Consider the following 25,520-nt stretch of genomic DNA (forward strand, 5'->3'; position numbering starts at 1 on the left):
ACGATGTTGCCATCTATGCAACAAGTGCGTTTCTTCAAATGCGGGCTTGGAGGCGTAACGGATTATTGGTGATGTATGCAACATATTTGACCATTTTTGGCTGTTCCTGTACACTTAACTAGCTTTTGTCTTGACTTGGAACTATTAGAAATTTGTCTGGTTTATCGGTGCACAACTTATTGTGATTGTGTTCTCCCAGGAGACTGTCGTGTGCGCGTCTGAGCGGTGGCATTGATTGTCTCTCTGATTAGTTTGAAACGCCAGTTGCGCCAGTCTCTCAACTCAAGAATGCAGAGATACAAAATGAAAGATTAGCTCAAAATAATATCAAGCTTAATTCGTTATGAAAATAGCAGAAATGATACATGATAAAATAATGAGCATGGCAGCGGAGAAAATAGATGCATAAAAGTTTTTAATCATATTAAAATCCTCTGAATGTAAATTATATAATTACTGGAGCATACAAGTGAAATAAATAGCAAGGCAGCTAATCTTTAGATGGAACAAAAAAATCAGGTCAAAACAGGTCAATTCAATGCTGACATTTCAATCGATACTGTAGGACAGTATTTAAGAAAGAAAAAATTACCCTTTAGTCAATAATTTGTCATTTATAGTTTTATAAAGATGAATTACAGAAAATGAATAGAAAAGTATTTGAGGAATCTCACTGCTTGAGCTGTGTGCATGCAAAAACATACATTTTCTGAAGCTTTTTTTTTTTTTAAACATTGTGGTATGAAGTATGATCGTTTAATATTTAATACATCATATGTTAGGCTACCTGATACCAGTAATAATATTGCTGTTATGAAGTGTTAGAAGTGTGCATTGGTTACAGAGGTCCCTAAGGACCATGCTTACTGTAACATTACTGTGATTACTATAAAACAATCAGAAAGTTGTGCAGATACATTCTGCGATTTACAATGGACTACATGACTGAATTTATATATATATATATAAAAAAAAAACAGCTGAATGCATATCAAAGTAAGTTGTCTCATGAATTGTAGAGGTAAGACAGAAGGTGACACATTAATGTTGTGCTGGATGGTGTGATCCTTATACCTTATGTGAAGGTGTATCATGTTTTTCTAATGTTGGCTATTTTTCCAAATGCAATTATTCAATTATGGCTTGTGCTTGATGAAATTACCCAGAAATGGCATTTTAAAAGCAATTATATATACATTTTCTGTAACTATAATAAAGTATTTTTTGCCTGTTTAGGATAAAAACTGCTGTATTTGTAGAATTACTCTAAGGTGGCAATATGAAATCACATATTGTAAAGATTACATAGCAACTGTTTGCATTTTGGTTAGATGTGTGTACAAACGTTTACATATTGTTGGCTCTCGGTACATGACTATGATTTAACAGACTTTCAGGTTAAGGAAACGCCTATAAAATGCTAATCTGTGTCTATGATAGAACATTTACAATGTGATTGATGTTATTTGCATTTTACTACTGCCTCACTATTGCACAGTAGCAAGAACACTCTCAGAAAAAAAGGTACAAAAGCTGTCACTGTGACAGTACCCTTCAAAAGGGTTCTAATATGTACCATTTAGGTACTAATATGTACACTTTTGGAACTAATATGTACACTTTTGGTACCTATATGTACCTTTGAGGGAGGTACAAAGGTGTACCTTTTGAAAAGGTACTGCCACAGTGACAGCTTTTGTACCTTTATTTCTGAGAGTGAATATAATCACAGATTCAGCATATACACCATTTAAATGAATGGTCATAGAATTTAATTGATAGTTATTTTTAACTTGATATTTACATCTCTGTCTTAGAAAATGTGATATAACAAATTACTGGAAAATATATTTAATAAAATGGTAAACTAAGTAAGATTGTGGCTGTTGGTGGATGCTGAGAGAGGAGGCTTTTTCCAGAGTTTTTTTTTTCCCCCAGTTTGAAAATAACTGCTTTTGAAGAGTATGAACATATGTTCATATTACTTGCCTCAGTTTTTCCATGTTTCGCACTTCTCCAGGTTTCTATCAACACCAAGGTCACTGAAAGAAAGGTCTGATGGCTGCTGTTTTGCACTTGTAGACAAAATAGGTGCAAAACAGGATATGCAAGCATTTCATCCATATATTGTGTGTTATGGCATTACTTTAACCTATGCCTACATCTTTTATCACTTACCACAACCTGGTTGTTAACAAATATAATAAATATAAATTAAAATATGAGAGAGACAAGAGCACAAGCACATATGAGACTATAATAATGAATAACTTTCTTTTAAACATTCTTAATGTGCGTTTTTATTTTCCATGACTTGTTAGAAAAAAAAAAAAACTTGTTCGTTATCTCTCAGAAAATAATTTAGGGTTTAAAAAATTAAATATAACACTATTTGTTTATTAAAGCCACCTCAGTTTCTGAATGTAACTAAATAAACTGTTGAAATACTCTATGCTTTTAAAAAAATATGCCAATGTTAAAGTAAAGTGTGTCAGAATAAGCACACTTAGTTAAATCAATGAAATATCTCTGATTACATTGCATGAAAGACAACTTAATCTAATGAAAAATGTCTGATAATATTTTTAAACACACCATAACATTATATGCAACATGTATGCACGTATTTATTCCTAAAAAAATATTAAATAGAACACACCTACTATTTGACGCCTACTAAATATACAGTATATATTTTAAAAAGGATACATCCAGCCTGTCTAAATATACAAAACATACAAGCCTACTTCAGTGTTTGCATTTGCTTATAATAATATCAATCAGGTGTAGTTTTCACAAGTATGTCTTTTGGCTGTAGGTGTGTGTGTGTGGTCCTAGTAAACCCTACGTTCTGGGTTGTGTGAAATGTCCCCACAAGAACAGTAATACCAGACATTTTAGACCTTGTGTGGAAATATTTTTTGGTCCCCTTGAGGAAAACCACTTATAAATCTTACAGAATGATGTTTTCTGATAATGTAAAAATGCAGAAAGTTCTCTACGAGGGTTGCATTTAGGTGTAGGGTTATGAGAAACAATATACAGTTTGTACAGTATAAAATCATTATGTCTATGGAAAATCTCCATAAAACATGGAAACCGAATGTGTGTGTGTGTGTGTGTGTGTGTGTGTGTGTGTGTGTGTGTGTGTGTGTGGATGTGCTGGAGAAGCGTCTCCTTGGGGACAGTGGAATTACTGTCAACTGATTACAAATTGCAATATTACCATCAGTCCAGGCCACCCACAGACTCATTCATGCACATATACCCTCAAATACACAGAGCTGATGGATGGCTACATGTGTCCATTCCAAAGGAGAAAGTCAGTCTGTAATGTTTCAGTCACTTACAGTTATAATTTCCCCCAAACTAGACCTAACTGGAACCTTCTGGAATCATCGATATGATTACAAACTTTACAAAATATTTTCTTGTGCAAAGGTTTTATCTTTATCAAAGGTTTTATTTTATTTTTTCATTTTAAATTGCAATTGTTTTTAATCTGAAAATGTAAAATCTTAAGACTATATTTCACAAAACTGTATAGACATAAACCAAATACATAGTCTTTTTAATCTCCATAATAAAGCAAAACTGGTACACGATAGACACAATGTCTTGTTGGATTGTTTATATTGTTAATGTGATAAATATTACCATGGTTTATATGGTAACTGTTAATTTCATCCATGTGCTAAAATTAAGACATTTGCTAGTAGTAGGTACACAGACTGTGTAACTATACTGCCCTCTTTGTTAGTTATTTTGCAAGCACAACCTGGAAAAAAAATCACTGATTTCACTGATGATTTCTATTGATTTCAATTTGATTTCTATCAAATTTAGAATAAATGTACATTTCAGACCAAGCAGACTATACAACTGTGTTCCATGACAAAAATGCGCAGAAAAATGTCAAACGTTGGTGACAGATTTCATAAAAATGCCTGTTTTCCTCCATTTTGATCAGATGGCAACTTAATCCAACCAATTCAAACTGTTAATATCATAAAGAGGAAGCAGCTACATTGTTCATTGTACAATGCAGTCGTGCATTACTAAGCACAGTAGCACAAATACTGTGCAGGACAACAACAACTTTGCCATCATAATTCATGAGTGTGTAAGTGGCAGCTGAAGCAGACGTTTGGACAAGTGTCCTCAGCAGTCACGCATTAAAGAGGACTTTACACCCACAGGTCAGGACAGATAAAAGGCTTGATGGTTGTAAGATGGTGCACTGCAAGAAAGAAGTGTCTGTATATGCCACAGATGATGAAGAGAGAGTGAACAGCAGCCTTACACATAATATATTCTCTATTTACTCCATTAGAATTTATTTTAATAGTAACACTTTATTTTGATGGTCCCTTTTGAACATTCTGTTGACAATAAGTAACTTTGCAACTCTATGTCAACTAACTCAGCAGATATTAAGCAGAGAGTCTACTAATACTCTGACTCTTTATTGTGATGATCCTCCAACAGACATTCTTCTGACTTTAAGTAACTTTGCAAGTACGTGTCAACTTATTCTAACCCTACTCTGAGTCTATACTCTAATGAGAGTTAGTAGACATGTAGGTGTAATGTTACTTAATAGAATGTATCAAAGGGACCATCAAAATAATAACTGTAATAATAATTGTAGTATTAACATAATTGTAATAATTTTGTGATCCTCCAATAAAGAGAGGCATTTGAGAAAGTTGTGAAAAAGAGCAACAAATGTCTAATTTGAATATGACATTCCAAATTAATTTCAAGTAAGATTTAATAATGCCTATACAATTTATCTCAAGTAAAATGATTTATTTTATCTGTATTATTTATCATCCTTACTGTGTGAAAAATTCCTAAATGATAAATTAAAGGGATAGTTCACCAATTTTTTTTAAAAATTTGTCATCTTTCACTCACCCTCAAGTTGTTCCAAACCTGTATTTAAATGTAAAACCTGTATTTAAAAAGTACCTGTACTCAAACCTGAATGTAAACTTTCTTTCTTCTGCAGAACACAAAAGATGATATTTTGAAGAATGTTGGTAACCAAACAGTTGCTGAAAAAATACTATGGAAGTCAATGGGTCCCATCAACAAAACATTTTTCTTTTATGTTCAGCAGAAGAAAGAAATTCATACAAGTTTGGAACAACTTGAGGGTGGGTAAATTATGACTTTTTTTTCATTTTGGGGTGAACTAGCCCTTCAAGATAAAGCCTGTGGAGTTATTTATGTTCTTGTATGAAGCTATGACCGAGTATCAACTACAAGCATATAAAAAAATGAAAGGAGAGCATTTGGATATTTATTGTTGCCCAGCATGCTTATGGCTTCCTGCAGCCCCCTGCCTGAGCCTCACCTGAGGGAGAGAGGAACGGGGGTCATGATTTTGGTCTGCCGGCCAGCCGTGGCCCACGCTGATATAAAGACACTACGCCAAAGCCATATTTACATCAACTACAGTAATATTATCAATAAAAGCAGAAAGAAAGGCACCTTGCAGTAACTCAGTTCAGACAAGTGTCTAAGCAGCTGTTCAGAGGCTTCCTGGCGTCCTGTGAAGAATGGGGGAAGGTTTGGTCTGCACTAGAGGAGACGTACAGTTACAGCACAGAGTTCAGAAGCCTAGGCCATAGGGATAGTTCACCCAAAAATGTAAATTCGGTCATCTCACTCTCATGTCATTCCAAAACTGTACTTCAGTGACTTTCTTGTTTCTGTAGAATACAAAATCGGTCCATACAATGAAACTCAGTTGGATCCAGTGTTGTTTTAAACCCCATTGACTTTTATTGTATGGACAAAAACAGTTAAAATGTTCCTTAAAATATCTTATTTTATTTTCCAAGGATGTATTGAACAACACAAGGGTGAGTAAATGATGAATGAATTTTCATTTTTGGGTGATCTATCCCTTTAACGGTATTTACACTTGTGTGGATACTATATACAAAATATCAATATTGTCCTCTAGAGACACTATGGCTTTGATTGCAGTGCCTGTAGTAAGTTACACCTCACAGAACTGTTGAGTCGTCAGATTACAAGCTATAACCAATACTGGTATCGACATGTCTGTATTTGTTGCGATAACCTCACAGTCACGATGAGGTTGACCTCTAATGTGATACGAATATATGAAATGGATGCCCAATGCTTCCTGATTAGGTTCTGAGAGGAACTTTAATATTCAAAGAGCGAAGTGACTGGTACTGGGTAAATTTTAGGGCCTCTAATGGCCAATAAAGCTGGATGTTCCTCTCCCACCACTGCAGTAAAACACAAAGGTGGAATTATTGAGAGTTAGTACATTCTTGCGTCTTTTAGAGGGTCAAAGGGGTTCAGAGTCAACATGCCTATAGAACACGTCTTCATCTTAACCCTTGACAAAAATCACTTTTCAAAAAAAAAAAAAAAGTGTATGCAGACAGAGTGCAGGCCTGCACATTAAAACAATATATATATACACCCAGCCGTGTATGTGGGACTGTGGCTTTCCCAGCTGACCTCTCGGTTACAGGCCAGATGCTTTCTGCATTCGTCCTGTTCTCCAGTTCCATCCTGATATTTCCTCTCCCCGTGTTTGAATAATAATCCTTAAGCGACCAGAAAATTAGCATTCACTTTCCATCAAATGACTTCCACAGTTCCCTTAATAAAAATGCACAGTCTAACTTTAGCAACACTTCAACAGTATGAGAGTGGAAGGGGGGCGTTGGGTTCATTAACGTTCCTCTGAGCGAGAGGGGTACTGTCCTTCTAATGGTTTCTTTGGATGCCATATGTCCTTCACGTCAGCTAAGATTCTACAGTTACAGTTCAGGTTAGTGTGAAAGACAGACAAGTTGTATAATAAGAGGCCTTGGGGCTTTTTAAGCAGATCTCACCAGCTTGCATTACCATCAATAAATTCAACCCTGCAATAGTGCTGACATAAATTAGGGGCCTTGTTCTCCTGTAACTGTACTTCCAAAGGTGTCATTGTTCAGAGGCGCATTAGCAACCTTCTGCACAGCCTTGCAGTTCCGCAATTAAACAGCCACTTCTTCAACAAATGCCTCCTCTTCTTGGGTCACTGATAGCGAAAGGCCCTTAAACATTATATTCCCTGATGGAGCGGAAAAGCAAACACAACATTGGAGTTTGACGCTTTGGCAAACTCATTAATGCTCGGTTCTTTTCAAGGGGCATAAGAGTGTTTATTGCAGTCGTGGGCATTTGTAGCATCAAGGGTGTTATTTGCGTGGCCTGGTGCTGTTTTCGTGAGCTTGTAAATGCCTATAGATACAAGGGTACTAATTTGTGCTTTATTTAAAACAACATTAATATGCCTTACATTTATTTTCCTTGAGATTACATCTTCAAAATACCAATTTGACTGCAGCAAGATAGGACTATCAATTATGTAAATATGTATATAAAAAAATAATAATAATCCTGCACTGCTTACAATGTAAGTACCACCAATTATACAATAGATTTTTAGACTCAAGAACTGAGCCATTATCAAAAAAATAATACCAAATCAATGTGGATTGTTAAATTACAGCCAAAAAAGTCAAAAGGCAAATCAAATAGCATTTTTAATTTAATCAACAATAATGCACATTTATTATTATTGTTGTTGTTTTTAAATAAAGAATTGAGCAGTAAATAGTGGTTTCTTTGAAGTGTCCTTTCTGGAAATAAGCATTTAAAGTGCTTTTGGATCAGCAGATTTGTAATTTTTGTCCGGTCTAATCTAGTCACTAATTCAATCATTCAGGACTGCTTGGAACAGGAAAGGAAGACATTGACTTAGTTGAGAAAAGCGTAAATGGAGGGTTATGTATGTCAATACTAATTCAATGAAGACAGGCCTTCACCTGTTTTTCACCTTTTAAATTAGCCACAGCTTTCAATGCTGCTTTTATTAAAGACAGGATCTATTTTTTTATTTTTTTATTTGCACATTTTAAAAAGACAACATTTTGCAAGACTCTCTGCATACAGAAGGGCTTGTTCTTTCAGGGCTTGTTCTGTGAGCTGCGAAAGGCCTCGGTGCAGGTTAGACAGAGTGAGAACCGGCCTTTGAGTGAGGCCTCCAAGAGAAATAAAAAAAACACCCGCTCCTCATGCTTTCGGTCAAACATAGGTTCAGTGGAGAGGAGGCTGGCACCTTGCCCAGCAAAAAGCTCAAGCGACTCGCTCCGTCAGGTTATCAGAGGCGACCGCCACACCAAACAAGCCAGCACCGGGCGCAGGAAGTACCAGATGGTGCAGGGTGGGAAGGCGAGTAACATAGAGCCGATCACAGAAAAGGTCAGGAAGTGAATGAAGGAACAGGAAATGACACAGGATCTTCTTTTCGAGCATCTGTATTTTTTTCAGTGGCTGCAACCGAAGCTTTGCGGCCTTTTCCGTTGAGTGACAGGCAAGCCGAGGAAAGCTGACATTGTTGAAGTATGAATTTCACCGTTTGTGTTTTTTGCAAAACACTAAGTCAGATCAGTCTCTCCTGATTGGCAAGAGGGGCTTGTCCTGCAGTCGACCTGACGGCAGAATGGGGGGGGGTTTATTGGCGAGTCAAGTTCAATTTATGAAAGCTGTTCAACTTAATTCATAGGATCTCATTTCAAAAACATGTATTGAGATGAAGTTATACACTCTATGACACATAATACTCACTATTGCAACTTACAACTTTCACACGTAAAAGACCTGAATGATGCATATTTATAACAAAACGATTAACAAAACGAACAGACAACCAATACGAATGCCATTGCAATGCACATTTCACATGAACTGAGAGAAGAGGGAAAAGTGAGAGAGAGCTAAAGCGATGTTCTGTGTCTGGTCTTGATCCTGGCCTAAAGGAGTTCCTCCTCCTGCCCTCTCTCTGAGAAGGCTAAAGAGCTCAGAGCTGTTGTGACATCTCAGTGATTGATAGGTAAAATGAGACCCATCCTGTAATAAAAGCAAAGTCCATGCAACAAAAGGCAGGATTTTAAAATCCTAAGTCAATACAGAACATTGATCCCACTAGAGGGACAGCAAAGGAAAAAGAGGATAAACCCTGGAAAAATAAAATCTGTCATGAAAGAAAGAATGAAGTATTACGTGAAAAGTCGGTTTATGGGACTTGGTCATCTGGATAATAGACGGGGCACGGCAGAATCGCGCTGACCAGATATTCTATAACCGTTGGACGATAAAATCCAGGTCTGGAATCAATCTGCGATTTATAGCCGCCCTGTTTCTGCTCTCTGTTGTTTTATCAGTGAAAGGATGATACATTTTTGAGCTCTACCTGCTCACATTCACTTTACCAGAGTGCTGAAATGCTACAGCGGTAATAAATAGCAGTCGTAGCTTTAGGGCCTGTCATCAGCGTTCAGTCTGGTCTCTAGGAGTTCACTGGATCAAAAATAGTTTTGACCACCACAAAGACATAAAACAAGTTGGATTTTACCCATCCATCCATCTTTTACACAGCGTACATTTACCTACAGACTTCACAAGCACAGGAACCGCTGGCCATTATCGTCACATTCTTTCTCAGACTGTCTCGGCCTGTGATTGTGAATCACGTCTCGATGACTCAGTTAAACAAGTATGGCAACACCTACATGGCTTTAGAATCTATGTAACAGCAACCTGCGATCACTGAAGCAGACCTGCTCCTGGTTGTGGTTTTTAACCGCAGAATCACAAAAGCACACACACACACACAGATGTCTCATTGTTCCTTAGTCGCTCGTGCGGTTTGCTTAATTAAAGCTGAACTGAGGGAATGTCCCCACAATGCTGAGAAAAAGCACTCTTCTCCCTTCTGCTCGGCTGGTCTCTGTCTTTTATCAACCTGTTCAGAAAATCAAGCCTCCCCCTCTACTTAGTCTTTAATAGCACTCAACAAATAAATTGGAGATGAAGACCAGAACATACATCACGTTTTCAGAAACACAGCCTGATGTCCTCACAACTTTTTACAATATAAACTAAGTTAGCACTTTCATTCATTCTAACTATAAGTCATTTTGAAACTACATGCCCATTAGCAGTCATTAGAGTATTAGTAGAGTGTGCTTAATATCTGCTAACACTTTATTTCTAAGCTCCTCAACAGACTTTCTAGTACGGACTATAAGTAACTTTTCAAGTAGCCTACATGTCAACTTATTCTACTAACCCTAACTGTATAACTCTAGTGAGTTTAACAGTCTACTAATACTCTAATGAGAGTTAGTTGACATGTAGGCTACTTGAAAAGTTACTTATGTAAAAAGTTACTACAGTTACGCAACTATGTCAACTAACTCATTAATTTGCACCTACATGCCAACTTATTCTACTAACCCTATCTGTAACCTAACAGTCTACTAATACTCTAATGAGAGTTAGTTGACATGTAGGTGCAAATTATGAGTTCGTTGACAGTTGTGAAGTTACTTACTGTATAGTTAGTAGTATGTCTAAAGAGGACTATTGAAATTAACCCATACTACTCAACAAAAATAAACAGAATATGAATAATGGTTCACAGTATTCAGATCATCTCGATGTTCGAATTATAAAAACATTTTTCCACTGCAGCTACACTCTCAATCTCTTTTTGGTCCCCCACTATCTCTTTTTACCATTGCTGCTCTAGTTCATTCAACACAAGGGTCAACCTACAGCTTGTCTGGCGGTAAATGTTATCTTATCAGCTCATGTTCAGTTTGAGTGACCAACTCAGTGGGTGGACTGAAGTATTTGTAAAGTGATCAGAGCAACAGAGTTCTAGTTCACAGAGATAACAGGCCATCTGCTGCTCATCCAATGTCAGCTAACGCTTTGACACAACCTGTCCCATCCACAACAAAGAACAGCTTAACAAGGTATCAAACATGCCTGGCTCAGACAGGTGTGATGACTCCACGTGTAGCACACATCAGTAAATATTAGTTCGTTTTTCTCAACTGAGAGGGACATTTCTCAAAAATATAACACCCAAAAAAATGCAACTGTAAACCTTATTACCAACAGAATATTTTTCGACTTATAACAGAACAAAATACTGGAGCGAACTACTGCCATAGTTTGAGAAAACACATCTGTGTCTGGCTTGATGCAAGTTCAACACAAAGTCTTAATTAATCACATAGCCCAAAACATTTTACTACAATTAATCAACATAAATTACAGTAGGATGCTGGTAACAAATACATCAATTGAACACAATATTAATATTGTTCTGGGACAATGAACAATCAATTGAGGAAATGTATTTTTACTACTGAAAAAAAAACAAAAAAAAAAACCTGGATGTGAATAAGCACATCAAAACATCCTGAATGCACTGTAGTGTATTTCACGCTGAATGAAAATTGTAAAAATAAACAACAAAAACAAAATTCTGTAAAATTATTTCCATCACATGCAATGTTACTATAGACAGCAGCAACTATCTGGCTAGACAGCAGAAGTACCCTCTGTATGCCTTATGAACTTCAGGAAAGCTCCACTCTTCTCAAAAGGCACCTCCACTGGCTGGAGAAGATTTTCCTGCTCATATGGATATTTGTCATATATCTTCAATGTTCCAAAGCAAAGTACATGTTCAGCTACAGTAACTCAGATCTCAGCAGAGAACATTCTCATTGGCCTTTATCTTCCTCCTCTAATTTATAGTACTTGTACTCTTCATGTAATTTGAACATCGTTAGGATGCAAAACCAATTAACCAAATGTGGCTATTTTTATACATCCTGAGGTTCTGAATGGAGTGTGATCAATTTTGAAACACATGGTGTTAACTGTACAGGTCGTGAAGACATTATGATGGTTTCTGAATGGTACTTTTTACATGCATATATGCTATGCTGATTTTTTAAAAGTTTTTTGGGGAAAAGGTTTAACAGAGTTTTAGTGTATGCAAATGAAGTCGGCATGAAATGAAAATTAGCCATATTTATTTTCTAATTGCATGTAATTGATCACATTCTGAACAATTCATTCATGCATTCAGACTTCTCTGTGGTGATGTGTGCCAAACTTTTTTCAATCATTTAGTCCTCACATTCAGATCAGCCTTCAACCAATCAACAACAGATGGATTAAACCAAGTCTACTCCTTTCATTTTTTCTTTTTCGATAATCTGTTTCACTCGGATGTACGTCACAATATGGAAGAAAAATATGTCGCTACTTCTGTTACATCGCATCTGCAATCTTACTAATGTTCACTTAAATAAATGCATAAATCTGAAAATTGAACAATAATCAACACAGGTCTTAAGTCACAGACATTATTTCACATTGCCTGTCTGATTACTGTCTCTTCATAACAGCTTGACCTGCTGGCCAGCATCTGTTCAAGCCCTGTGAGGCTGGTGCTACCGAAACACTTATTAAAGTGGACATTAACAAGGCGGTGTACCAGCCAAACTCCTTGTAACTTGGACGAGCAAGGTGTCGAGATCATTAATTTTAACAAGTAGAGCCGATAATAATCTCATTGGAGCTCTTATTTTACTGACATGACTCTCCTGGGCTAGCCCCATATGACTGGGATACAAGGATAAATCCCTCAGCTTATCAAGGCAACACAGCTTGTACTCATTACGTATGAGTATTAGTTTAAGCTCTATTACAGAATGCAGAATCCCAAACTCCTGAAAGTGGCTGTCATTGGAATTTTAATTGACTAACATGAAGGAGGTTGTACTTTTTCCCCAACCCATCTATCTTCCCCCCTCACCTTCCTCGTATCTCCCTTTCTGCTTCTACGGAACGATAAAATCGTCTGGATTTAAGTTATGGTACGTTTTTGAAGTGCTACAGGCGCCTGTAAATTTGGCGGGCACCTTTGGGAGCCACTGCAGCGGAGCTGGCTGTGCCACTATTTCATAGCCTGGATGATTCATGGCTCTCCATGTCGTTCCCACAGAGGCCCTGTAAATCTAAACTCATGCTGCCGTCATTGGGGAACGGGGGGCTAGCGAGCAGAGCCCAAGGGCCACTTCACATGGACTAACGCTTTCGGTCATTTCACTGCTCTTTACATTTCATCAAGGTGATCCAACCCCAACCAGACAGGCTTCAGGCTTTGGTAGACTGTGACCCTAGAGCTGTCATACTGACTTCGCCCACGCACACGTCTTGCCTCGGTTCTCCCTGACCAGCGGCAGCTGTCCTACACGCTCGTAAAAATCATATTCCTATTAAGTTATAAAAAGGTTTTGCAACAAATGCACCATTTCATAGGCTTGAAAAAGAGGGAAATGTCAGTGGCAGAGTAAAACTGAGTTATTGCTTCCAGTTTCCAACAAGTAACTGATAGAATATAAGAAAAGAAGGATAAGAAGAAAGACAATATAGGAGGATAAGACGAGAATGCCCAGGAGGGGTGCGCGCGGTCTTTGTCCGTTTCTTACACAAGCTCCTGGACTCCTTGTTGTAGACACCTGTGCGCGTCTAATGTTTCAGCGAGTCTCTGAAAAACAAACGCACAGCTCCGATCTCTTAATCCGCGTAGCTCCGTGGAGCATGGTCACATGATACGGCTGGGCCGATGATGATGGTGGGCCACGGTGGTAGGGGTGCATGGGGGGGCGAGCTTAATCTTTTTTAATTCAAATCAAGGAGGTCCCTGGTGGGACACAGGGATGATACCCTATCCGCTGCAATCAGGCTGACCTCCACTTCGAGCGCGCTCTAAATGATTAATGGAGCTGCCTTCCCACTGGTTTCCACGGCAACTGGTAACCGGATACCCCACAGGAATTCGGCTGCCCGCCCAAGTGAGCGCCAAGGGAGGACGCAGAGAGGGAGAGTGAGAGAAAGAGCAAGGGGAAAAAGAGAAATGAAGCAGTGGTACAGTTTGTATAAGGGAAATGGATGGGGGTCGAGAAGGATAGTCCCAGTTCCAGAAGAGAGAGAAAACAGAGACTTCCGTGAAGATGTGGGGTGAAAGCATAACTTGTGAGAGAGAATGATGAATTAGGCGGTAACGCTAGTTGTTCACTATTCTAATGATCAGGCAATTGATTTAAAAGATCGCCATTCAAAGCGGCAACAACATCTGTCATCCACCATTATAATAAATACATTAATATGCACAGATATATTCAAGCTACAGTGGGTTTTTGCATTGTCAAGCTACTACCTGTCTGTCCAAGTGTACATGACATAAATGTATAAACAAATATTGAAAGGATTATCTTTCGGACAGTCACAAGACCTCTGTCTTCAAGAGCCAGCAAACACAACACTGAGGCCTGAGGTATGTACGTACAATGGTACAGCAGGTACAACAGGAAAAAGCAACAAATCCCCAATGCTAGTAGTTATTTTGAATAGACAGTAGTGCATATTAGTTTTTTACACCTAGCGGCATTTAGTCCCCCCTGAGGTAGTTGATACAGTACAGTAACTTGAGTAAGGATTATCTTTCTTTGCATGTGAGAGTTCATTAACATGCGGTGACAATGGTAGATACACGTAGTTCAATATTATACTTTTTCAAGAAATCACGGAAAGATGAGTGAGAAGAAAAAGTGCCATCTACATCTGAGTCTACTTCACATTCCCATGAAGAGACAGCGAATGAAGCGGCAAATGAAGCTTCCCATTTCCAGGACAAGCATATTTCATCACTGGACAGTAGTAATTCGGCACAATGACAAATGATTTTGTCTCATTATGACAGCGGAAATAACTTAAAATACTCAGTCATTTATGGTCGTACAGATAAACATCATTTGAAACTGTAAAGGGTCTATTTTTATTTGTGTATAGGCCTACTCACAATAAAAACGAAACATTGTGCTTTTGTAAAAAAAAAAAACCCAGAATGCCGCTGTCTGTCGTCCTGGTTTTCTTTCTGTGAAGTTTGTGGAGCGCGTCACAAAAATGAATCAAAACTCAGTGTATGGGCTACTAGCAAGCTCTTGCTTTCCACCTGACCGCTGGTTTTGGGTTGGTCCGTAGATTGTCTCTTCTTCTTCTTCTTCTGCTCTTTTTCCTGTTGTGGTGGTTAGCAAACAGTGTTGCATTACTGGTGCTCCCTTCTGGACTGGAGTGTGGATCGCCTGTGACTGACTGTACTCGTCGTCTGACTGTATGCACCTAACCATGATGTCCGTACCGTGACGGTTCAGGACGAATACATGTACTCTTACACCCCTAATATCTGTAATATATACTGTACTAAAGTGCTTTTTAAATTATTTAAATTTTTGATCGCTTTAGTCTGACAGAAATCTAACGTTTAAAGTGTATGTACATGTACATGTACACGTATGTAACATGTAGCTAACATTACTACTATTGACACAGCACCATGCTTAAAATACTGCCACTGTTACCTCAGTGTCTGGCCATCCGACATTACACATGGGCTTTGCAACTTTTAAAATAGCCCATTGTCCATCCATCCAGAAGGTGATTGATGATGGAATCAATGTTAACTTGATGGACCTCTTGTGCTTAAGTGGCCTTTACTGGGTAAGAGGCTACATGGGGATTGGTATCGATAGAATCTCAAGGTCTAAATTGATCTGTCCATCAGGTTCACAGCCAGATAGTGTCCCTGAGTAGACAGAAGACAACAATGATGGAACTTCACAAATCATGATATTGAATATGGTGGCAGAGGGCAGATTATCAGACAATTATGAACTATTTAACTTAATGCCTTAATAGGTAATAAGCAATTTAATGTCTGAAAGAAGGTTCGGCTACACCTCAAGATTAACATTCTGATCTTATTGACCTTGTAAAACAACACACATCCACTGAGATCTCTCTCGGCCTAATCTTTTCTGTATGTGTGTGTTTGTGTGTGTATGTTTAGGAGTATTTGGTGTCAGGCCTATTGTTGTGGTCGATGGTAAAATCAGCTGCTAAACTTTCACAGGAAACCACACAGACAGAAAGCGCTCCATACTGCCCAGTCTGTGTATTGAAATACCATCTCTGAGAGTGTGTTGTGGGGGTGTGTGTATGAGTGTGTATATTGGAAGACATTCACAGTATCACGAAAGGTATCTGTGTACATGGTGTTGCTTCTCCCGCAACATCCTGTCTCTCATCGATACGGCCACAGTTTTGGATTGAATTTCTCCAAAGTTTTTGCCACTGATGATGACACACACAGCTTCCACAATAAAATCCACAATATTTGCAACTACTCAGAATTGGTGTTAATCAGCAAGCTCTGTTTTATATTATATTATATCTCAATTAGGCTAGCTGGAAAATGACATTTTGCAGCACTCCGCAAATTTGTTATGAAAAGGGTATTTTTAAGTTTTGCGCGCGTGTCCCGTGTGTGTGTCTCTGTGTGTGTGTGTGTGTTGTACGCAGTGCTGACAGACTGATGCAGTGGGGGTATCACTGACAGACTGACAGGCCAGTAAACCCAATCTGACCTGTTCCTCCTTGCTCTGCTGTGGCCTCCGTCTCCCAGTCTCCCTCAGACTCCAGTTTCCTCTATTTCCTGCACAATCTCACAAGCCTTTATAGAGCTGCCGCTAGTCACTCACACATGCAGCTTTAACCCACAGAGAGTATGGCAGTATTGACCTCACCCAGGTTCAGCTCTGTAGTCTTTGAGAACACAAGATGAATGTACTGGTCACAGTCTCTCATCAGTCTATACTGTGGGAATAATGACAGCTCATTAGACTGATGTGTTTACATGTCTTTTTCAACAGCACACTACCAATAGGTATTACTGAAAAATGTATTAAAAATTATGAATATTTTTAAATATATTTTTTAAATTATAATATATATATATCATTTAAATATTAAAAATAAAGTATATTACAAATGCAAGTGTAATACATAAAAACATACACAAAAAGTTGATGTTACCAAAAAAAGTTAGATAAAAAAAAATGTAGACTTATTCTTTGCCATTACTTTTGCTATTAAATCATCAAGCTATGAAACTAAACATATGGAAGTATAGACATTATGCAATGACCAAATCATTTTAACTCTGCAAAGAAGCCAACCTTTGCCTTGACAAAAAAAAAAAATTGCACACTCCATTTTATGAGGTGTGACCTGATATAGCCTACTTAAAAAAAAAAAAAAAAACATTTTTTATATCAATTATTAATAATTGATATTTAAAATGATTTTATTATTAAAAATATAATAAAATCTATATAAATCAGACATTTGACTGTTAGAGTATGTTCACTTTCTTTTTATGGTTTTGCCATTTTTTGTGCTTTTGATAAAATATATACAAATGAACAACAACAGACTTTTGCCATTGGCAACATGGGGATTTACCTGCAACTCGACACATGCTGGAAAATAACTGTATTTTTCTTTAGGAATTAGCAGAATTCATTTTACTCTCTGTTCTGAAGTCCTGCCTGCACCATTTTCTTGAAATTATGGATAATGATCATGACCTGTGTCCGTAAGGCACAGTGTTTACTTTCATAAACAAGTTTATAAGATGAATTGAGGAATTCAAACTGTGTATACCAATGGGAGCAGAAATGTTTAGTCACAGTGGAACATCTGACACATGTGACTATACTGAAGGACTGAGGGCTGCTGGGTAAGAGACCGGACAAGCTTGTGTGGGTGGCTGGAAATACACCAATGGCAAACAGCAAACAACTAGAATCCATGAGCTGATGACAAAGTCTGACCTGAAATCCTCGCTCACTTGTGTCTTATAGCCATGTGCATGTGTCACGGATGTCTGTAGACAAAACTTCATGAAACTTTTACAAACCACAGGAATTTGTTTATGAGGCAGATGTATTTTAAGACTTTTTCTGTACCTTAAGAGATGCTGTAGCCAGTTGCTCCGGAAATCGTGTATTATCCCTTCATGGATGTCCAGGTTTGGGCTTAACAGGAAATGTAAATATAAACAAAAATGAAAACTTGTATATTGAGGCCACAAATCAGCACATAAATGAATGCATAGTTTAACTTTGAGTTACTCTGTGTATTAGAAGAACATCCAGTAGTTCTCATCAGTCAACAGGCACATAAGAGTCAATGTGAGCAGTGTGAAAGGGGTTCAACAGTAGGTTTGCCCCCTTTGTCAGAGACCGAATGGGCCAGTCTAACTGTGTTTCATGATTAATGAGAGAGGGAAATGGGGTCATGTTGTATTAAGAAAATGTGTGTTTAAACCCAAAACCGGCAAAGAGCTCTAGACTAATGCATCAGTTATCGACTGGACACCTGAGAGCGAGAGGCTGTTACACCAGTCCCTACGGCCTGCAGGCCCATCCATCCACACAGAGCTCCCTTTCCCTTTCTGTCTCAGTCACTCTCTCACTTTCTTCCTATCGTCTTTTTTTAGCTTTTTTCAACTCTCACTTTCTTGCAATCTCTCTCTCCATCCAACATTTCCCTATTGTCCATACTTTCTCTGCTCCTTTGCACAATAGGCTCTGTGTCAGTGTGATTGCATGTTTATAGGGAAGCCATGATGGTTAACACTCAATCCTCTCTGAATCCCCTCAGTGGATAGCAACTTGATCCTGATGACTTGTTGGGGATACAACGGCACGGCCTCGGGTCCCTACAGCCAAGATTACAGTTACACTTCTCTCTGCGTTTATTTCATTGCTATAGCAATGCTATAGCAAATAACATGTACAGATATTTGAAGTAAGGCTAGATTATTATAGAGTATTTTTGGTTAACATCCAAACCTGGGGCTTTTACAATTACATGTTTTTGTGCTTTTTAAGAGAGCAAGTTTGAAAACTAACATCACATAAATTTGTTTCAGATCTGTTTTTGGTTTGCTCAAGTGAACCATCATTTTGATGCAGAGAGTTCACGTTGCAAAGTTTAGTTGTAAACCAAATACGGAGGGTAGATAGCGACTAAACAAACAATGACTGATTCAGACGAGCTTCTCATCCTCAGTGGAGCCCCAAACAAACGAAAGCATCACTGTCCTGTGCCGAGATACCCAACAGGCAGTGGAAAAACAAATAATAGAGAACCATGACATGAAAGTCTATGCAATGGGTTGCTCTGAAATGAAAACCTGACATTTACAAAAACAGATTTCATAACTGCCTTTTCATCAATATGACAATTACCATAAATTGGTTATGAAGAGTGAAAATTTCTGCTTTTGATATATAGTTTCCCTCCTCAACGGAAAATTCTGCTGTATGGAACAATCAGTATATTTATGCCATAATTAAGTCTGAATAGGACTTCATCAAAAAAGATGATGATGATAACTTGCAAAGGGAGTTTGAAAATCAGATTGTTTGTCTGAACTATATCATTATTTCCTGTTTCTCATAAACAAAATGTTAAAAACTGTTGACCAAAGGATGACTAGACCTGCTGGACTAGACTACATAAAACTTAAAACCATACTGTTATATTTTACAGTCTTGTTTTGATTATTATTATTTTCATCACAGCAAGGGAGCAGAAAGCAAAAGGCATTGTATGACATTATACATATCCATCAAATATATTTGTTATACGTCAACCCAGGGTTTTAGATAGACCCAAGGATAGATAGATAGATAGATAGATAGATAGATAGATAGATAGATAGATAGACAGATAGATAGATATGTAAGTATAAGTAAAGTATAACATTTATACATTTATTAATCCCTCAGATAGGAGCACAGGCTGAAGAACTGCTCTGAGGTGAGTCAACACTGAAGTATACAGTATCATATTGATTTGCTCATAGCTGTCTTGCTCTTAGACAGACGATCCTGTTTTATTGGATCATTTCCTCAAACTCTACATTAGGAGGCAGACAGGATCAAAAGCAAACACCAAGAAAGGTCACTCTAATGATTTCTTGTTTATTTTCATTAAAAAAGGGAACACAAAAAAAAGTAATGTTTAGCAATTAGACAAAAATATAACTTCTCATGTTGTCATTTTTTAAGTTTTTCTGTGCTGTATTATGACACAAACTACAAAAAGCTCAAAATAACGTCTAAGGCACATTCTAGATAATTTAAAGCATCTCAGATAGAAGTGCATACACACACACACACACACTACCATTTATCAGAAATGGTCAGTAACATTTATGATTCAGCAAAGGTTTAGTTAACCCAAAACTGAAAATTCTGTCATCAATTACTCACCCTTATGTCGTTCCAAACCAGTAAGACCCTTGTTCATCTTCGGCCATTAAGACCAGTAAGACCATTTGTTCAAATGAAGATATTTTTAATGAAATCTGAGAGGTTTCTGTCCCTCTATAGAGATCCAGTATTCCATGTGACTCCAGTGGTTTGGTTTAACCTCAATTTTATGAACGACACCATTATATGGAACGACATGAGGGTGAGTAAAATGATTTAATTTTTTAGAATGATAGAACTAACCCATTAGATCAATCAAAAAATATCAGTTTTCACAAAAAAAATATTAAACAAAACTTTTTTAATGGTATTTTCAGTGTATACATAAACATTTGTTTATGGAACAAGAAAAATATTTGTTCACACTCTAGGCCTACATACTGCAATACATTTACTTTGGTTGAATGGCTCAGAAACCCATACACACACACTTCCCTCGCTGCCTATGGATCAGAGGTCAAGTGATTCATCACGTTTCCTGCAAAGAAAGTCACATAAAGGAGTCCTCTCGGGATTACGCTGGGCTGAAGATGTCTGCTTTGTTTATAACTGTTAAACCACAACATTACATTAAACTCTCTGTTTCCTGGATGTGTGAACTTATTGGCTATTCCATTTGAGTTATTCCGCTTTGGCCACCATGTTTTTTTTCTTCTGTGCACTGGGTGCACGGGTCCTGCTGGTTACTTTAACCGATGTTTGGACATCTGCTGGGGCTTGGCTCAAAGAGTGGGCCTGTCAACGTGGGCTTTAGAAAATCGAGGAATTGCACAAACACCAGGCTGCGCGGTAATAAAAACAAGCTCCCGCTTGCTGCATTAGTCTTACATTAGCCCGACTACTATCCGGCCTTTGTTGATGCATCGATGCTGTTAAAGATATCTTTGGTCAGATGCAGTGACATTTTAAATGCCTTCTAGATGGAGCTGAGCAATGTGACTTTTTTCACTTCAACTTATTTTCTTGTTAAACAGTGAAATTGTGGCTTGTGGTCTAATAAAATGAAGTTTGTATATATTTTATACAAAAGACGCTTAGCTTTACAGCTCTTAATAAAATGCATAAAAGCAAGGAGTGAAGTAGAAAAAATAATAAAGAGTGATGGGGCAATCTTAGCTGCTCTCAGTAGGGGAGTGCTATGGTAGGGCCCCGTTTATTTACTTTAAGATTCTGCTGAAAAGATACAGACTCATGTTTTGTCACATGTAAAATACGAGCCGCTTAACAATATTGTGAAATAGCATAAACAGCGAAATGACCCTTGGAGTAATAACCATCACTTATCATTGTGAGGGCAGGCTGGTGTATTCTGATAAGATGTATTTTCTCCGTTTGAGGTCTTAATTTCAACCTTGCTTCATGCTAGACTTAAAGGAAAAGCTAAATTAGCAAACTAAATGGATAATTGCTTTGGAGGGAGATATGAATAAAGAGGAAGAAATCTGAGCCCTTGGGTGGTTTTATTGCTTCCCATGTCTTTCATGCGCTCTCAGCTTTTCCTCACCAACAATGGCAACCATTGATGCTTTAGAGTGATCTTTGGTCAACAGCGACATTTTTTTTCAACCAATTAGAAACAGGTTATTAACAGACCTTTGCAGACAGATCATTTGCTGCAATGTTTTGTTTTAAACTACATATACAACTGAGATATATCTGGTAATATCTTCTTAATATCTTCCATATAACTTGAAAAATTGACATTGCTTGGCAGGAATCACTAGTGAATAAATTTAGCAAACATAAAAGTTTATGTACTTTATAGCTTGTTAGTGAAAAACATTTTAACTTACTGCTTTCTGTGATTTTTGTTAGCTTCATTCTCCTCAAGTTAAATGCTTTATTTTGTCCAAGAATTCATATTTTGACCTTTAAATTCCAATTATATCTTACGTCTTTACATAATAGGAAATAATCTGATATGACAACAATACTGCACAATTAAGAGGTTTCTCTGCTAAACAATACACAATTAAACACCAGTATCTGACTTTATCATAGTTTTATGTGATTTATTGTGAGTTTCATTATCTAAATAATAATGTATGCCCTTGCCAGTTAAGCTGTTCCTCCAACCCAAAACAAACCTTATTGTCATTTATTCACCCTGCTGTTGATTCAAAACTGTATTACTTTCTTTCTGTTGTGAAATATAAAAGAATATATATATATATTTTTAAGTAAACTCAGTGGTTTTTCTTCCATACAATCAAAGTCAATGGGCTCCAAAGTTGTTTGTTTGCTCAACATTCTTCAAAATATCTTCTTATGTGTTCTGCATAAGAAATTAAGTCAAACAGGTTCGGAACAGTATTAGAAAGAGTAAACGATGACAGAATTGTTCATTTTAGTGTGGACTATATCCTTTTAAGATTTAATTAGGATGTAATGTACAAAAATGCTACAAAAAGCATAAACATCAGCATATTATAGTACAAATATTTATCTTAAAAATAGCTATCTAGAACTCTGGCGAAACTATAGTGGCAAAACTACACTATTTAATGAGTTAATTTTTTAAGATTCAAATTGGCACAGTTTTCCCATCTACATGCATTATGTCCGTCCCGAGAGCCTGATTCTGTTCGCTTACTCTCAGGCTAAGTAATTCAGAAGTAATATACAAAGAGAAAGAAATGTGAAATGCAACAGCAGTGACAGGTAGCATAGAGTGTTGGTCTGCTGTGATTCTTTAGAGAAACGTTTACACGCTTAATTTAGTTTCATCAAAATATTGTTTAGATGTCTCTGTGGAACTGACAGCGGCAGTGTGCCGTTATTTGAGCCTGATCATTTGTCAGTGGCGTTGTGACAAGGGCACCACGAGACTCCACAGAAGGACATGGTCCACTGAGACCCAACTTTATATATCATCGGGTGTGAGACGTATCCGTCAGCATTTGAAGTGCCACAGATTTACTTCAGTGGTGCTCAATCAGTCAAGAAAAAAACCAAGTCAACAAGAGGGAAAAAAAGACTTTAGCTCAATCCAACACTGTGGATATTGGTCAACTAGCGCAGATTTTGAAGTTTAAGTTCATTGCAAAGAGATAATCTCACCCAAAACTCCTGGAATCAGACACTATGTGCATTGACCCGGGGCGGAATTTCCCCAGGTTCTTCGATGAGGCCTCTAAAGCCCAGTGACAGTTTGTTGTTACCATATTGTGTAACCTAAAACCTCAAAGAGAGGTTTGTCGCTCGCTCACCTTCCCCAGTTGTAAGCCGATAAGGACAGTAATTGACAGCTACACCGCTGGAGTGAATGACTTGAGCTCTCTCAGGCCAAGCAAAGACTTGAACAGCTTCCCGACAGACACACGTTAACGTTTTCTTTTACACAAAAAAGACCTAAAAGTCTGTCATTGTTTTCTTATCCCCTCACATGGGAGAATATAATGTTTTGTACATTTACATTGGATGGCTAAATCATCACATTAAACCTGCCAGCATCTGAATTTTCCATACACTAGTAGTTCCAAACATTACACTCGTCTTTCAGCAGTACCAAAGTATGAATATGCATTCAGATGCCCAGCTTCAACAGTCGAATATGAGAGCAAGAGCGTAGCAGGTTCCCACTGCTAAAGGGGCTATACCTTGCAAACGCAGCACCTTTCTGTGCACAGCTCGATCAGATCCAGATGGTGTGGGTTATGACCTTCACGGGGCCAGGCTAGTTGATCTACTGTCACTCAGTCTCTCAGTGTTTGTGTATGTGTATGTGTAAAAGAGAAGATGAGGATGATGTATGTCAGTGTAAAAGGAATCCACAGACTATAATTGCCACTCTCCTGATATTTGACTTAATGACAGATGTGTCAGCTAATAATCATTGAGTTAATATGATACCGTAATGCCTGTCTGTGGTTTAGCGACATATATACAAGACAGTTTTGCTGTGTGTGATCACGGCAACACTTCGTACAGGTTGGGAAGATGCTAAATAAGGATAATATTTGTAGTCGCCTGGTAGCATTTCTGAATGTGAATCACAGGCAGCTTATGGTGACAAGCTGCCGCTGATGAATTATGTGTAAATCTAAAGTAGGTACAGAAAAACTGAGATGCACAGAGTGGGATGTATTTTAGGTAAGAAGGGAAAAAGAGGCTGTGGTGAAGGCTTGTACCATTTCTCTCATTTTCTCCTTCCTCTCTCCTCTGCTTCTTTCTTGTTAGGTGATCGGGTTTCTCCTCTGGCCCATCAGCTGAATAGGTGGGGCTTGATCAATGGCAGGAAACTGAAGGATCAAATGGTAATATATCAGAATAAGACTGAGCCAAAGTCTGCACTCACACACACGTTGTGTTTTCATGTTTTATGGGGACTTTCCATAGACAATCATTTTTTATACTGTACAAACTGTATATTCTATCCCCTTACACTAACCCTACCTGTCACAGACCCATACCCATTTTACATTTTAAAAAAAAAACATCACTTTAGCCTATATGACTCATAAGCCGTTTTCCTCACGGGGACCAAAAAATGTCCCCACAAGGACAAAGATTTCAGATATTTCCATCTTTGTGCACACATTTTGTCCCTATAATATAGGATTTACCAGGCCACGCGCACACACACACGCACACACACACACACACACTTAAACCTAGATAGAGGCCAATGTGACCACAGAAACAGTAACCTGCACACTGACACAGAAGAGACAGTAACCTTCATACATGCTATACATGACCATGGATACCACAAGTGAAGCATCTCTCTCTCTCTCTCTCTCTCTCTCTCTCTCACACACACACACACACACTAACACTCTCCCTCTACACCTGCTCACAAACACCTTTATTTACAAACCATTGCCGCCTGCAGCAATGCAAATTATCATCATGAATTGTGTTTTTGATAATATTGTTTAAGTTTATTGTATGCAATGAGTGTTTATATGTATTCATTCGTTTTAATTATTTCTCAAAGCTACCCTGAGGATGTGTGTGATGCCTGCTGGGAATTTGCATAATATTCAAATGAGAATTATTTGTAACTCTGTACCACAGATGTAAAGCAATAAAACCAGATTATATTGGTCTCAGCAAAGGACTTAATGCGACTAATTATCTCCTGAATTACTCTAATTTAGAGGTTTAGTGATTTGAGGATGATTAATTAAATCAAACTATTGCACACACACATACAGACCTCAAAATTAATAATTTTGTTATTCCAATCTTTTCAATGTAATTATATATTTTTGCTGGTTTTGTTTTAACGTATTTGAAAGAATCAGGCATATTATATTAGCCTATATTATAAGCAAATAGCCTACTTTCTTACTCTGTCATATGTCCGTTTGGTCATGAACAAAAAAAATAAAATAAAAAAATAACTCACTGTTCCAGCTAATGCTGCAGTTGTGGAGTCATTAATCATATGATTTGACAACAATCATTAAAGCTGCG

The 25,520-nt window shown here is 37.7% G+C and overlaps 1 long non-coding RNA gene across 1 annotated transcript in view; it reads left to right on the forward strand.

Annotated features, from left to right (window-relative positions):
- The window catches only part of LOC311069452, a 34,149-nt gene that overhangs the window by 2,683 nt on the left and 5,946 nt on the right, over positions 1–25,520 (forward strand). Inside the window, exon 2 of the long non-coding RNA XR_014603521.1 lies at positions 24,279–24,355. This is a non-coding gene — a long non-coding RNA (uncharacterized lncRNA). The remainder of the gene's footprint in view (positions 1–24,278; positions 24,356–25,520) is intronic.

Source organism: Abramis brama (genome assembly GCF_963993115.1).
Source record: "Abramis brama genome assembly, chromosome: 19".
NCBI classification, from domain to species: Eukaryota; Metazoa; Chordata; class Actinopteri; order Cypriniformes; family Leuciscidae; genus Abramis; species Abramis brama.